The 17,811-nt window shown below is 43.0% G+C and overlaps 1 long non-coding RNA gene across 1 annotated transcript in view; it reads left to right on the top strand.

The window, feature by feature from the left end:
• The window catches only part of LOC139748279 (uncharacterized), a 40,647-nt gene that overhangs the window by 1,567 nt on the left and 21,269 nt on the right, over nucleotides 1-17,811 (top strand). The gene's annotated exons all lie outside the window — the stretch shown is intronic.

Here is a 17,811-nt window from a genome sequence, read left to right as displayed (position 1 = left end):
TCCACACATTCTTCAACGCTCCCAGAACTTTTGCCCCCTCTCCCACCCTATGATTCACTTCCGCTTCCATGGTTCCATCTGCTGCCAAATCCACTCCCAGATATCTAAAACACTTCACTTCCTCCAGTTTTTCTTCATTCAAACTTACCTCCCATTTGACTTGTCCCTCAACCCTACTGTACCTAATAACATTGCTCTTATTCACATATACTCTCAGCTTTCTTCTTTCACCCACTTTACCAAACTCAGTCACCAGCTTCTGCAGTTTCTCACACGAATCAGCCACCAGCGCTGTATCATCAGCGAACAACAACTGACTCACTTCCCAAGCTCTTTCATCCACAACAGACTGCATACTTGCCCCTCTTTCCAAAACTTTTGCATTCACCTCCCTAATAACCCCATCCATAAACAAATTGAACAACCATGAAGACATCACACACCCCTGCTGCAAACCAACATTCACTGAGAACCAATCACTTTCCTCTCTTCCTACACGTACACATGCCTTACATTCTCGATGAAAACTTTTCACTGCTTCTAACAACTTGCCTCCCACACCATATGTTCTAAATACCTTCCACAAAGCATCTCTGTCAACTCTATCATATGCCTTCCCCAGATCCATAAATGCTACATACAAATCATTTTGCTTTTCTGAGTATTTCTCACATGCATTCTTCAAAGCAAACACCCGATCCACACATCCTCTACCACTTCTGAAACCACACTGCTCTTCCGCAATCTGATGCTCTGTACATACCTTCACCCTCTCAATCAATACCCTCCCATATAATTTCCCATTTATCCCTGGGGATAGGGGAAAAAGAATACTTCCCACGTATTCCCTCCGCTTCGTAGAAGGCAACTGAAAGGGAAGGGAGCGGGGGGCAGGAAATCCTCCCCTCTTTTTCTTTTTTTCTTTTTTTTCTCTCTCCAAAAGAATGAACAGAGAAGGGGGCCAGGTGAGGATATTCCCTCAAAGGCCCAGACCTCTGTTCTTAATGCTACCTCGCTATTGTGGGAAATGGCGAATGGTATGAAAAAAAAAAATAATTTCAGAGGAATACACAACAAATGTATACCTCTGTAATTTGAGCACTCACTTTTATCCCCTTTGCCTTTGTACAATGGCACTATGCACGCATTCCGCCAATCCTCAGGCACCTCACCATGAGTCATACATACATTAAATAACCTTACCAACCAGTCAACAATACAGTCACCCCCTTTTTTAATAAATTCCACTGCAATACCATCCAAACCCACTGCCTTTCCGGTTTTCATCACCCGCAAAGCTTTTACTACCTCTTCTCTATTTACCAAATCATTTTCCCTAACCCTCTCACTTTGCACACCACCTCGACCAAAACAACCTATATCTGCCTCTCTATCATCAAACACATTCAACAAACCTTCAAAATACTCACTCCATCTCCTTCTCACATCACCACTACTTGTTATCACCTCCCCATTAGCCCCCTTCACTGAAGTTCCCATTTCTTCCCTTGTCTTACACAATTTATTTACCTCCTTCCAAAACATCTTTTTATTCTCCCTAAAATTTAATGATACTCTCTCACCCCAACTCTCATTTGCCCTCTTTTTCACCTCTTGCACCTTTCTCTTGAGCTCCTGCCTCATTCTTTTATACATCTCCTAGTCATTTGCATTATTTCCCTGCAAAAATCATCCAAATGCCTCTCTCTTCTCTTTCACTAATACTCTTACTTTTTCATCCCACCACTCACACCCTTTCTAATCTGCCCACCTCCCACGCTTCTCATGCCACAAGCATCTTTTGCACAAGCCATCACTGCTTCCCTAAATACATCCCATTCCTTCCCCACTCCCCTTATGTCCTTTGTTCTCACCTTTTTCCATTCTGTACTCAGTCTCTCCTGGTACTTCCTCACACAAGTCTCCTTCCCAAGCTCACTTACTCTCACCACTCTTTTCACCCCAACATTCTCTCTTCTTTTCTGAAAACCTCTACAAATCTTCACCTTTGCCTCCACAAGATAATGATCAGACATCCCTACAGTTGCACCTCTCAGCACATTAACATCCAAAAGTCTCTCTTTCGCGTACCTATCAATTAACACGTAATCCAATAACGCTGTCTGGCCATCTCTCCTACCTACATACGTATACTTATGTACATCTCTCTTTTTAAACCATGTATTCCCAATCACCAGTCCTTTTTCAGCGCGTAAATCTACAAGCTCTTCACCATTTCCATTTACAACACTGAACACCTCATGTATACAATTATTCCTTCAACTGCCACATTACTCGCCTTTGCATTCAAATCACCCATCACTATAACCCGGTCTCGTGCATCAAAACTACTAACACACTCACTCCTCTGCTCCCAAAACTCTTGCCTCTCATGATCTTTCTTCTCATGCCGAGGTGCATATGCACCAATAATCACCCATCTCTCTCCATCCACTTTCAGTTTTACCCATATCTATGTAGAGTTTACTTTCTTACACTCTATCACATAATCCCACCACTCCTGTTTCAGAAGTAGTGCTACTTCTTCCCTTACTCTTATCCTCTCACTAACCCCTGATGTTACTCCAAAAACATTCCCAAACCACTCTTCCCCTTTACCCTTGAGCTTCATTTCAATCAGGGCCAAAACATCGAGGTTCCTTTCCTCAAACATACTACGTATCACTCCTTTTCTCTCATCGTGGTTGCATCCACACACATTTAGACACCCCAGTCTGAGCCTTCAAGGAGGATGAGCACTCCCTGCGTGACTCCTTCTTCTGTTTCCCCTTTTAGAAAGTTAAAATACAAGGAGGGGAGGGTTTCCAGCCCCACGCTCCTGTCCCCTTTAGTTGCCTTCTACGACACATGAGGAATGCGTGGGAAGTATTCTTCCTCCCCTATCCCCAGGGATAGTTTATATATATATATTATTATTATTATTATTATTTTGCGCTTTGTCGCTATCTCCCACGTTTGCGAGGTAGCGTAAGGAAACAGACGAAAGAAATGGCCCAACTCACCCCCATACACATGTATATACATACACGTCCACACACGCAAATATATACATACCTAAACATCTCAATGTACACATATATATATACACACACACACATATATACATATGTACATAATTCATACTGTCTGGCTTTATTTATTCCCATCACCACCTCGCCACACATGGAATAATATCCCCCTCCCCCCTTATGTGTGCGAGGTAGCACTAGGAAAAGACAACAAAGGCCCCATTTGTTCACACTCAGTCTCTGGTTGTCATGTAATAATGCCCGAAACCACAGCTCCCTTTCCACATCCAGGCCCCACAGAACTTTCCATAGTTTACCCCAGATGCTTCACATGCCCTGATTCAATCCATTGACAGCACATCGACCCCAGTATACCACATCGATCCAATTCACTCTATTACTTGCCCGCCTTTCACCCTCCTGCATGTTCAGGCCCCGATCACTCAAAATCTTTTTCACTCCATCTTTCCTCCTCCAATTTGGTCTCCCACTTCTCGTTCCCTCCACCTCTGACACATATATCCTCTTGGTCAATCTTACCTCACTCATTCTCTCCATGTGCCCAAACCATTTCAAAACACCCTCTTCTGCTCTCTCAACCATGCTCTTTTTATTTCCACACATCTCTCTTACCCTTACATTACTTACTCGATCAAACTACCTGACACCACATATTGTCCTCAAAAAACATCTCATTTCCAGCACATCCACCCTCCTGCGCACAACTCTATCCATAGCCCACGCCTCGCAACCATACAACATTGTTGGAACCACCATTCCTTCAAACATACCCATTTTTGCTTTCCGAGATAATGTTCTCAACTTCCAAACATTCTTCAAGGCTCCCAGAATTTTCGCCCCCTCCCCCACCCTATGATTCACTTCCGCTTCCATGGTTCCAGCTGCTGCCAGATCCACTCCCAGATATCTAAAACACTTTACTTCCTCCAGTTTTTCTCCATTTAAACTTACCTCCCAATTGACTTGACCCTCAACCCTACTGTACCTAATAACCTTGCTCTTATTCACATTTACTCTTAACTTTCTTCTTTCACACACTTTACCAAACTCAGTCACCAGCTTCTGCAGTTTCTCACATGAATCAGCCACCAGCGCTGTATCATCAGCGAACAACAACTGACTCACTTCCCAAGCTCTCTCATCCACAACAGACTGCATACTTGCCCCTCTTTCCAAAACTCTTGCATTCACCTCCCTAATAACCCCATCCATAAACAAATTAAACTACCATGGAGACATCACACACCCATGCCGCAAACCTACATTCACTGAGAACCAATCACTTTCCTCCCTTCCTACACGTACACATGCCTTACATCCTCGATAAAAACTTTTCACTGCTTCTAACAACTTGCTTCCCACACCATATATTCTTAGTACCTTCCACAGAGCATCTCTATGAACTCTATCATATGCCTTCTCCAGATCCATAAATGCTACATACAAATCCATTTGCTTTTCTAAGTATTTCTCACATACATTTTTCAAAGCAAACACCTGATCCACACATCCTCTACCACTTCTGAAACCACACTGCTCTTCCCCAATCTGGTGCTCTGTACATGCCTTCTCCCTCTCAATCAATATCCTCCCATATAATTTACCAGGAATACTCAACAAACTTATACCTCTGTAATTTGAGCACTCACTCTTATCCCCTTTGACTTTGTACAATGGCACTATGCAAGCATTCCGCCAATCCTCAGGCACCTCACCATGAATCATACATACATTAAAAAACCTTACCAACCAGTCAACAATACAGTCACCGCCTTTTTTTAATAAATTTCACTACAATACCATCCAAACCTGCTGCCTTGCCGGCTTTCATCTCCCCCAAAGCTTTTACTACCTCTTCTCTGTTTACCAAATCATTTTCCCTAACCCTCTCACTTTGCACACCACCTCAACCAAAACATCTTATATCTGCCACTCTAGCATCAAACACATTCAAAAAACCTTCAAAATATTCACTCCATCTCCTTCTCACATCACCAATACTTGTTATCACCTCCCCATTAGCGCCCTTCACTGAAGTTCCCATTTGCTCCCTTGTCTTACGCACTTTATTTACCTCCTTCCAGACCATCTTTTTATTCTCCCTAAAATTTAATGATACTCTCTCACCCCAACTCTCATTTGCCAGAGAGCATTACTGGATTACGTGTTAATTGACAGGCGCGCGAAACAGAGACTTTTGGACGTTAATGTGCTGAGAGGTGCAACTGGAGGGATGTCTGATCATTATCTTGTGGCGGCGAAGGTGAAGATTTGTATGGGTTTTCAGGAAAGAAGAGAGAATGTTGGGGTGAAGAGGGTGGTGAGAGTAAGTGAGCTTGGGAAGGAGACTTGTGTGAGGAAGTACCAGGAGAGACTGAGTACAGAATGGAAAAAGGTGAGAACAAAGGAGGTAAGGGGAGTGGGGAAGGAATGGGATGTATTTAGGGAATCGGTGATGGCTTGCGCAAAAGATGCTTGTGGCATGAGAAGCATGGGAGGTGGGTTGATTAGAAAGGGTAGTGAGTGGTGGGATGAAGAAGTAAGATTATTAGTGAAAGAGAAGAGAGAGGCATTTGGACGATTTTTGCAGGGAAATAATGCAAATGAGTGGGAGATGTATAAAAGAAAGTGGCAGGAGGTCAAGAGAAAGGTGGAAGAGGTGAAAAAGAAGGCAAATGAGAGTTGGGGTGAGAGAGTATCATTAAATTTTAGGGAGAATAAAAAGATGTTTTGGAAGGAGGTAAATAAAGTGCGTAATTTGGTCTCCCACTTCTCCTTGTTCCCTCCACCTCTGACACATATATCCTCTTTGTCAATCTTTCCTCACTCATTCTCTCCATGAGACCAAACCATTTCAAAACACCCTCTTCTGCTCTCTCAACCACACTCTTTTTACCACCACACATCTCTCTTACCCTTTCATTACTTACTCGATCAAACCACCTCACACCACATATTGTCCTCAAATATTTCATTTCCAACACATTTACCCTCCTCCGCACAACTCTTTCTACAGCCTATGCCTCGCAACCATATAACATTGTTGGAACCGCTATTCCTTCAAACATAGACATTTATGCTTTCCAAGATAATGTTTTCAACTTCCACACATTCTTCAACACTCCCAAAACTTTCGCTCCCTCCCCCACCCTAAGATTCACTTCCGCTTCCATGGTTCCATCCGCTGCCAAATCACTTCTGAAACCACACTGCTCTTCCCCAATCTGATGCTCTGCACGTGCCTTCACCCTCTCAATCAATACCCTCCCATAAAATTTCCCAGGAATGGTCAACAAACTTATACCTCTGTAATTTGAGTTCTCACTTTTATCCCCTTTGCCTTTGTACAGTGGCACTATGCAAGCACTCCGCCAATCCTCAGGCACCTCACCATGAGTCATACATACATTAGATAATCTTACCATCCAGTTAACAATACAGTCACCCCTTTTTTAATAAATTCCACTGCAATATCATCCAAATCTCCTGCCTTGCCGGCTTTCATCTTCCGCAAAGCTTTTACTATCTCTTCTCTGGTTACCAAATCATTCTCCCTAACCCTCTCACTTTTCACACCACCTCAACCAAAACACCCTATATCTGGCACTCTGTCATCAAACACATTCAACAAACCTTCAAAATACTCACTCCATCTCCTTCTCACATTTCCACTACTTGTTATCACCTCCCCATTAGCCCCCTTCACTGATGTTCCCATTTGTTCCCTTGTCTTACACTTTATTTACCTCCTTCCAAAACATCTTTTTATCTCCCTAAAATTTAATGATACTCTCTCACCCCAACTCTCATTTGCTCTCTTTTTCACCTCTTGTACCTTTCTCTTGACCTCCTGCCTCTTTCTTTTATACATCTCCCACTCATTTGCATTATTTCCCTGCAAAAATCATCCAAATGCCTCTCTCTTCTCTTTCACCAATAATCTTACTTCTTGATCCCACCACTCACTACCTTTCTAATCTGCCCACCTCCCACGCTTCTCATGCCACAAGCATCTTTTGCACAAGCCATCACTGCTTCCCTAAGTACATCCCATTCCTCCCCCACTCAACTGGGGATAGGGGAGAAAGAATACTTCCAGCGTATTCCCTACGTGTCGTAGAAGGCGACTAAAAGGGGAGGGAGTGGGGGCTGGAAATCCCCCCCTCCTTTTTTTAATTTTCCAAAAGAATGAACAGAGAATGGGGCCAGGTGAGGATATTCCCTCAAAGGACCAGTCCTCAGTTCTTAACCCTACCTCACTAACGTAGGAAATGGCGAATAGCACGAGAGAAAATGAATATATATATATATATATATTTTTTTTTTTTTTTTTTTTTTTTTTTTATACTTTGTCGCTGTCTCCCGCGTATTGCGAGGTAGCGCAAGGAAACAGACAAAAGAAATGGCCCAACCCCCCCCATACACATGTACATACACACGTCCACACACACAAATATACATACCTACACAGCTTTCCATGGTTTACCCCGGACGCTTCACATGCCTTGATTCAATCCACTGACAGCACGTCAACCCCTGTATACCACATCGCTCCAATTCACTCTATTCCTTGCCCTCCTTTCACCCTCCTGCATGTTCAGGCCCCGATCACACAAAATCTTTTTCACTCCATCTTTCCACCTCCAATTTGGTCTCCCTCTTCTCCTCGTTCCCTCCACCTCCGACACATATATCCTCTTGGTCAATCTTTCCTCACTCATTCTCTCCATGTGCCCAAACCATTTTAAAACAATCTCTTCTGCTCTCTCAACCACGCTCTTTTTATTTCCACACATCTCTCTTACCCTTACGTTACTTACTCGATCAAACCACCTCACACCACACATTGTCCTCAAACATCTCATTTCCAGCACATCCATCCTCCTGCGCACAACTCTATCCATAGCCCACGCCTCGCAACCATACAACATTGTTGGAACTACTATTCCTTCAAACATACCCATTTTTGCTTTCCGGGATAATGTTCTTGACTTCCACACATTTTTCAAGGCTCCCAAAATTTTCGCCCCCTCCTCCACCCTATGATCCACTTCCGCTTCCATGGTTCCATCCGCTGACAGATCCACTCCCAGATATCTAAAACACTTCACTTCCTCCAGTTTTTCACCATTCAAACTCACCTCCCAATTGACTTGACCCTCAGCCCTACTGTACCTAATAACCTTGCTCTTATTCACATTTACTCTTAACTTTCTTCTTCCACACACTTTACCAAACTCCGTCACCAGCTTCTGCAGTTTCTCACATGAATCCGCCACCAGCGCTGTATCATCAGCGAACAACAACTGACTCACTTCCCAAGCTCTCTCATCCCCAACAGACTTCATACTTGCCCCTCTTTCCAAGACTCTTGCATTTACCTCCCTAACAACCCCATCCATAAACAAATTAAACAACCATGGAGACATCACACACCCCTGCCGCAAACCTACATTCACTGAGAACCAATCACTTTCCTCTCTTCCTACACGTACACATGCCTTACATCCTCGATAAAAACTTTTCACTGCTTCTAACAACTTGCCTCCCACACCATATATTCTTAATACCTTCCACAGAGCATCTCTATCAACTCTATCATATGCCTTCTCCAGATCCATAAATGCTACATACAAATCCATTTGCTTTTCTAAGTATTTCTCACATACATTCTTCAAAGCAAACACCTGATCCACACATCCTCTACCACTTCTGAAGCCACACTGCTCTTCCCCAATCTGATGCTCTGTACATGCCTTCACCCTCTCAATCAATACCCTCCCATATAATTTACCAGGAATACTCAACAAACTTATACCTCTGTAATTTGAGCACTCACTCTTATCCCCTTTGCCTTTGTACAATGGCACTATGCACGCATTCCGCCAATCCTCAGGCACCTCACCATATATATATATATTATCCCTGGGGATAGGGGAGAAAGAATACTTCCCACGTATTCCCTGCGTGTCGTAGAAGGCGACTAAAAGGGAAGGGAGCGGGTGGCTGGAAATCCTCCCCTCTCGTTTTTTTTTAATTTTCCAAAAGAAGGAACAGAGAAGGGGGCCAGGTGAGGATATTCCCTCTAAGGCCCAGTCCTCTGTTCATAACGCTACCTCGCTAATGCGGGAAATGGCGAATAGTACGAAAGAAAGAAAAGAATATATATATATATATATATATATATATATATATATATCTTTCTTTCTTTCAAACTATTCACCATTTCCCGCATTAGCGAGGTAATATATATATTTTTATTATTTTTTTTATTTTGCTTTGTCGCTGTCTCCTGCGTTAGCGAGGTAGCACAAGGAAACAGAGGAAAAATGACCCAGCCCACCCACATACACATATACATACATACACGTCCACACACGCATATATACATACCTATACATATCACTGTATACATATATATACACACACATATATATACATATATACACATGTACATAATTCATAGTCTGCCTTTATTCATTCCCATTGCCACCTCGCCCCACATGGAATAACAACTCCCTCCCCCCTCATGTGTGCGAGGTAGCGCTAGGAAAAAACAACATAAGGCCCTATTCGTTCACACTCAGTCTCTAGCTGTCATGTAATAATGCACCGAAACCACAGCTCCCTTTCCACATCCAGGCCCCACAGAACTTTGCATGGTTTACCCCAGGCACTTCACATGCCCTGGTTCAATCCATTGACAGCACGTCGACCCCAGTATACCACATCGCTCCAATTCACTCTATTCCTTGCACGCCTTTCACCCTCCTGCATGTTGAGGCCCCGATCACTCAAAATCTCTTTCACTCCATCTTTCCACCTCCAATTTGGTCTCCCACTTCTCCTCATTCCCTCCACCTCTGACACATATATCCTCTTGGTCAATCTTTCCTCACTCATTCTCTTCATGTGACCAAACCATTTCAAAACACCCTCCTCTGCTCTCTCAACCAAACTCTTTTTATTATCACACATCTCTCTTACCCTATTATTACTTACTTGATCAAACCACCTCACACCACATATTGTCCTCAAACATCTCATTTCCATCACAACCACCCTCCACCGCACAACTCTATCCATAGCCCACACGTCGCAACCATACAACATTGTTGGAACCACTATTCCTTCAAACATACCCATTTTTGCTTTCGGAGATAATGTTCTCGACTTCCACACATTCTTCAAGGTTCACAGAATCTTCGCCCCCTCCCCTACCCTATGATTCACTTCTGCTTCCATGGTTCCATCCGCTGCCAAATCACTTCTGAAACCACACTGCTCTTCCCCAATCTGATGCTCTGTACATGCCTTCACCCTCTCAATCAATACCCTCCCATAGAATTTCCCAGGAATGCTCAACAAACTTATACCTCTGTAATTTGAGTACTCACTTTTATCCCCTTTGCCTTTGTACAATGGCACTATGCAAGCATTCCGCCAATCCTCAGGCACCTCACCATGAGTCATACATACATTAGATAATCTTACCATCCGGTCAACAATACAGTCACCCCCTTTTTTTAATAAATTCCACTGCAATACCATCCAAATCTCCTGCCTTGCCGGCTTTCATCTTCTGCAAGCTTTTACTACCTCTTCTCTATTTACCCAATCATTCTCCCTAACCCTCTCACTTTGCACACCACCTCAGCCAAAACACCTTATATCTGCCACTCTATCATCAAACACATTCAACAAACCTTCAGAATACTCACTCCATCTCCTTCTCACATCTCCACTACTTGTTATCACCTCCCCATTTGCCCCCTTCACTGATGTTCCCATTTGCTCCCTTGTCTTACACACTTTATTTACCTCCTTCCTAAACATCTTTTTATTCTTCCCTAAAATTCAGTGATACTCTCTCACCCCAACTCTCATTTGCTCTCTTTTTCACCTCTTGTACCTTTTTCTTGACCTCCTGCCTCTTTCTTTTATACATCTCCCAGTCATTTGCATTATTTCCCTGCAAAAATCATCCAAATGCCTCTCTCTTCTCTTTCACTAATAATCTTACTTCTTGATCCCACCACTCACTACCTTTCTAATCTGCCCACCTCCCACGCTTCTCATGCCACAAGCATCTTTTGCACAAGCCATCACTGCTTCCCTAAATACATCCCATTCCTCCCCCACTCCCCTGGGGATAGGGGAGAAAGAATACTTCCAGCGTATTCCCTACGTGTCGTAGAAGGCGACTAAAAGGGGAGGGAGTGGGGGCTGGAAATCCCCCCCTCCTTTTTTTAATTTTCCAAAAGAATGAACAGAGAATGGGGCCAGGTGAGGATATTCCCTCAAAGGACCAGTCCTCAGTTCTTAACCCTACCTCACTAACGTAGGAAATGGCGAATAGCACTAGAGAAAATGAATATATATATATATATATATATATATATATATATATATATATATATATATATATATATATATATAGATATATATATATATATATATATATATATATATATATATATATATATATATATATATATATATATTCATTTTCTCTAGTGCTATTCGCCATTTCCTACGTTAGTGAGGTAGGGTTAAGATATATTTTTATTATTTTTTTTATTTTGCTTTGTCGCTGTCTCCCGCGTTAGCGAGGTAGCACAAGGAAACAGACGAAAGAATGACCCAGCCCACCCACATACACATATATATACATACACGTCCACACACGCATATATACATACCTATACATCTCACTGTATACATATATATACACACACACAGATATATACATATATACACATGTACATAATTCATACTGTCTGCCTTTATTCATTCCCATCGCCACCTAGCCCCACATGGAATAACAACTCCCTCCCCCCTCATGTGTGCGAGGTAGCACTAGGAAAAAACAACAAAAGGCCCCATTCGTTCACACTCAGTCTCTAACTGTCATGTAATAATGCACCGAAACCACAGCTCCCTTTCCACATCCAGGCCTCACAGAACTTTCCATGGTTTACCCCAGACACTTCACATGCCCTGGTTCAATCCATTGACAGCACGTCGACCCCAGTATACCACATTGCTCCAATTCATTCTATTCCTTGCACGCCTTTCACCTTCCTGCATGTTGAGGCCCCGATCACTCAAAATCTCTTTCACTCCATCTTTCCACCTCCAATTTGGTCTCCCACTTCTCCTCGTTCCCTCCACCTCTGACACATATATCCTCTGGGTCAATCTTTCCTCACTCATTCTCTTCATGTGACCAAACCATTTCAAAACACCCTCCTCTGCTCTCTCAACCAAACTCTTTTTATTATCACACATCTCTCTTACCCTATTATTACTTACTTGATCAAACCACCTCACACCACATATTGTCCTCAAACATCTCATTTCCATCACATCCACCCTCCTCCGCACAACTCTATCCATAGCCCACGCCGCACAACCATACAACATTGTTGGAACCACTATTCCTTCAAACATACCCATTTTTGCTTTCGGAGATAATGTTCTCGACTTTCACACATTCTTCAAGGTTCACAGAATCTTCGCCCCCTCCCCTACCCTATGATTCACTTCTGCTTCCATGGTTCCATCCGCTGCCAAATCACTTCTGAAACCACACTACTCTTCCCCAATCTGATGCTCTGTACATGCCTTCACTCTCTCAATCAATACCCTCCCATAGAATTTCCCAGGAATGCTCAACAAACTTATACCTCTGTAATTTGAGTACTCACTTTTATCCCCTATCCCTTTGTACAATGGCACTATGCAAGCAATCCGCCAATCCTCAGGCACCTCACCATGAGTCATACATACATTAGATAATCTTACCATCCGGTCAACAATACAGTCACCCCCTTTTTTAATAAATTCCACTGCAATACCATCCAAATCTCCTGCCTTGCCGGCTTTCATCTTCCACAAGCTTTTACTACCTCTTCTCTGTTTACCAAATCATTCTCCCTAACCCTCTCACTTTGCACACCACCTCAGCCAAAACACCCTATATCTGCCACTCTATCATCAAACACATTCAACAAACCTTCAGAATACTCACTCCATCTCCTTCTCACATCTCCACTACTTGTTATCACCTCCCCATTTGCCCCCTTCACTGGTGTTCCCATTTGTTCCCTTGTCTTTCACACTTTATTTACCTCCTTCCAAAACATCTTTTTATTCTTCCCTAAAATTCAATGATACTCTCTCACCCCAACTCTCATTTGCTCTCTTGTTCACCTCTTGTACCTTTTTCTTGACCTCCTGCCTCTTTCTTTTATACATCTCCCAGTCATTTGCATTATTTCCCTGCAAAAATCATCCAAATGCCTCTCTCTTCTCTTTCACTAATAATCTTATTTCTTGTTCCCTCCACTCATTACCTTTCTAATCTGCCCACCTCCCACGCTTCTCATGCCACAAGCATTTTTTTGCACAAGCCATCACTGCTTCCCTAAATACATCCCATTCCTCCCCCACTCCCCTGGGGATAGGGGAGAAAGAATACTTCCCACGTATTCCCTACGTGTCGTAGAAGGCGACTAAAAGGGGAGGGAGCGGGGGCTGGAAATCCTCCCCCCCCTTTTTTTTAATTTTCCAAAAGAATGAACAGAGAATGGGGCCAGGTGAGGATATTCCCTCAAAGGATCAGTCCTCTGTTCTTAACCCTACCTCACTAACGTAGGAAATGGCGAATAGCGCAAGGTAGCGCAAGGAAACAGACGAAAGAATGACCCAACCCACCCACATACACATGTATATACATACACATCCACACGCGTATATACGTACCTATACATCTCAATGTATACATATATACACACACAGACATATACATATATACACATGTACATAATTCATACTGTCTGCCTCTATTCATTCCCATTGCCACCTCGCCCCACATGGAATAACAACCCCCTCCCCCCTCATGTGTGCGATGTAGCACTAGGAAAAGACAACAAAAGGCCCCATTCGTTCACACTCAGTCTCTAACCTGTCATGTAATAATGCACCAAAACCACAGCTCCCTTTCCACATCCAGGCCCCACAGAACTTTCCATGGTGTACCCCAGACACTTCACATGCCCTGGTTCAATCCATTAACAGCACGTTGACCCCAGTATACCACATCGCTCCAATTCACTCTATTCCTTGCGCTCCTTTCACCCTCCTGCATGTTCAGGCCACAAATCACTCAAAATCTCTTTCACCCCATCTTTCCACCTTCAATTTGGTCTCCCACTTCTCCTTGTTCCCTCCTCCTCTTACACATATATCCTCTTGGTCAATCTTTCCTCACTCATTCTCTCCATGTGACCAAACCATTTCAAAACACCCTCTTCTGCTCTCTCAACCATACTCTTTTTATTACCACACATCTCTCTTACCCTATTATTACTTACTCGATCAAACCACCTCACACAACATATTGTCCTCAAAAATCTCATTTCCAGCACATCCACCCTCATCCGCACAACTCTATCCATAGCCCAAGCCTTGCAACCATACAACATTGTTGGAACCACTATTCCTTTAAACATATCTATGTTTGCTTTCTGAGATAACGTTCTTGACTTCCAAACATTCTTCAAGGTTCCCAGAATTTTTGCCCCCTCCCCCACCCTATGATTCACTTCCGCTTCCATGGTTCCATCCGCTGCCAAATCCACTCCCAGATATCAAAACCACTTCACTTCCTCCAGTTTTTCTCCATTCAAACTTACCTCCCAATTGACTTGACCCTCAACCCTACTATACCTAATAACCTTACTCTTATTCACATTTACTCTCAAGTTTCTTCTTTCACACACTGTAACAAACTCAGTCACCAGCTTCTGCAGTTTCTCACATGAATCAGCGACCAGTGCTGTATCATCAGCGGACAACAACTGACTCGCTTCCCAAGCTCTGTCATCCACAACAGACTGCATACTTGCCCCTCTTTCCAAAACTCTTGCATTCACCTACCTAACAATTCCATCCATAAACAAATTAAACAACCATGGAGAAATCACACACCCCTGTCGCAAACCTACATTCACTGAGAAACAATCACTTTCCTCTCTTCCTACACGTACACATGCCTTACATCCTCAATAAAAACTTTTCACTGCTTCCAACAACTTGCCTCCCACACCATATATTCTTAATACCTTCCACAGAGCATCTCTATCAACTCTATCATATGCCTTCTCCAGATCCATAAATGCTACATACAAATCCATTTGTTTTTCTATGTATTTCTCACATACATTCTTCAAAGCAAACACCTGATCCACACATCCACTACCACTTCTGAAACCACACTGCTCTTCCCCAATCTGATGCTCTGTACATGCCTTCACCCTCTCAATCAATACCCTCCCATATGATTTACCAGGAATACTCAACAAACTTATACCTCTGTAATTTGAGCACTCACTCTTATCCCCTTTGCCTTTGTACAATTGCACTATGCAAGCATTCTGCCAATCCTCAGGCACCTCACCATGAATCATACATACATTAGATAACCTTACCAACCAGTCAACAATACAGTCACCCCCTTTTTTAATAAATTCCACTGCAATTCCTTCCAAACCCGCTGCCTTACCGGCTTTCATCTTCCGCAAAGCTTTTACTACCTCTTCTCTGTTTACCAAGTAATTTTCCCTAACCCTCTCACTTTGCACACCACCTCGACCAAAACACCCTATATCTGCCACTCTATCAGCAAACACATTTAACAAATCAAAATACTCACTCCATCTCCTTCTCACATTACCACTACTTGTTATCACCTCCCCATTAGCCCCCTTCACTGAAGTTCCTATTTGTTCCCTTGTCTTATGCACTTTACCTCCTTCCAGAACATCTTTTTATTCTCCCTAAAATTTAATGAGACTCTCTCACCCCAACTCTCATTTGCCCTGTTGGCTGATTCATGTGAGAAACTGCAGAAGCTGGTGACTGAGTTTAGTAAAGTGTGTGAAAGAAGAAAGTTGAGAGTAAATGTGAATAAGAGCAAGGTTATTAATTACAGTAGGGTTGAGGGTCAAGTCAGTTGGGAGGTAAGTTTGAATGGAGAAAAACTAGCGGAGGTGAAGTGTTTTAGATGTCTGGGAGTGGATTTGGCAGTGGATGGAACCATGGGAGCGGAAGTTAATCATAGGGTGGGGTAGGGGGCGAATTTCCTGGGAGCCTTGAAGAATGTTTGGAAGTCAAGAACATTATCTCGGAAAGCAAAAATGGGTATGTTTGAAGGAATGGTGGTTCCAACAATGTTGTATGGTTGCGAGGCGTGGGCTGTGAATAGAGTTGTGTGCACCAGGGTGGATGTGCTGGAAATGAGATGTTTGAGGACAATATTTGGTGTGAGGTGGTTTTATCGAGTAAGTAATAATAGTGTAAGAGAGATGTGTGGTAATAAAAAGAGTGTGATTGAGAGAGCAGAAGAGGGTGTTTTGAAATGGTATGGCCACATGGAGAGAATGAGTGAGGAAAGATTGACCAAGAGGATATATGTGTCAGAGGTGGAGGGAACGAGGAGAAGTGGGAGACGAAATTGGAGATGGAAATTTGGAGTGAAAAAGATTTTGAGTGATCGGGGCCTGAACATACAGGAGGGTGAAAGGCGTGCAAGGAATAGAGTGAACTGGAATGATATGGTATAGCGGGGTCGACGTGCTGTCAATGGATTGAACCAAGGCATGTGAAGCGTCTGGGGTAAACCATGGAAAGTTCTGTGGGGCCTGGATGTGGAAAGGGAGCAGTGGATTCGGTGCATTATTACATGACAGCTAGAGACTGAGTGTGAACGAATGCGGCCTTTGTTGTCTTTTCCTAGCGTTACCTTGCACACATGAGGTGTGAGGGGGTTGTTATTTCATGTGTGGCGAGGTGGCGATGGGAATGAATAAGAGCAGACAGTATGAATTATGTACATGAGTATATATGTATATGTCTGTGTGTGTATATATATGTATACATTGAGATGTATAGGTATGTATATGTGCGTGTGTGGACTTGTATGTATATACATGTGTATGTGGGAGGGTTGGGCCATTTTTTTGTCTGTTTCCTTGTGCTACCTCGCTAACATGGGAGACAGTGACAAAGCAAAATAAATAAATAAATATGAATGAAATAAAAATGTTTTATTTATTTATTTTGCTTTGTCGCTGTCTCCCGTGTTAGCGAGGTAGCACAAGGAAACAGACGAAAGAATGACCCAACCCACCCACATACACATGTATATACATACATGTCCACACACGCAAATATACATACCTGTACATCTAAACATATACATATATAAACACACACCTTTATGTGCTGAAAAAGGACTGGTGATTGGGAATACCTGGTTTAAAAACAGAGATATACATGAGTATACAGATGTAAGTAGATGTAAGTAAGATGGCCAGAGAGTGTTATTGGACTACGTGTTAATTGATAGGTATGCGAAAGAGAGACTTTTGGATGTTAATGTGCTGAAAGGTGCAACTGGAGGGATGTCTGATCATTATCTTGTGGTGGCGAAAGTGAAGATTTGTAGAGGTTTTCAGAAAAGGAGAGAATGTTGGGGTGAAGAGAGTGGTGAGAGTAAGTGAGCTTGGGAAGGAGACTTGTGTGAGGAAGTACCAGGAGAGACTGAGTACAGAATGGAAAAAGGTGAGAACAAAGGAGGTAAGGGGAGTGGGGGAGGAATGGGATGTATTTCGGGGAGCAGAGATGGCTTGTGCAAAAGATGCTTGTGGCATGAGAAGCGTGGGAGGTGTACAGATTAGAAAGGGTAGTGAGTGGT

Source organism: Panulirus ornatus, chromosome 73, assembly GCF_036320965.1.
Source record: "Panulirus ornatus isolate Po-2019 chromosome 73, ASM3632096v1, whole genome shotgun sequence".
In the NCBI taxonomy this organism is placed as follows: domain Eukaryota; kingdom Metazoa; phylum Arthropoda; class Malacostraca; order Decapoda; family Palinuridae; genus Panulirus; species Panulirus ornatus.
The sequence above is the reverse complement of the archived record's forward strand: the minus strand, read 5'-3'. Positions and strand labels throughout refer to the sequence as shown.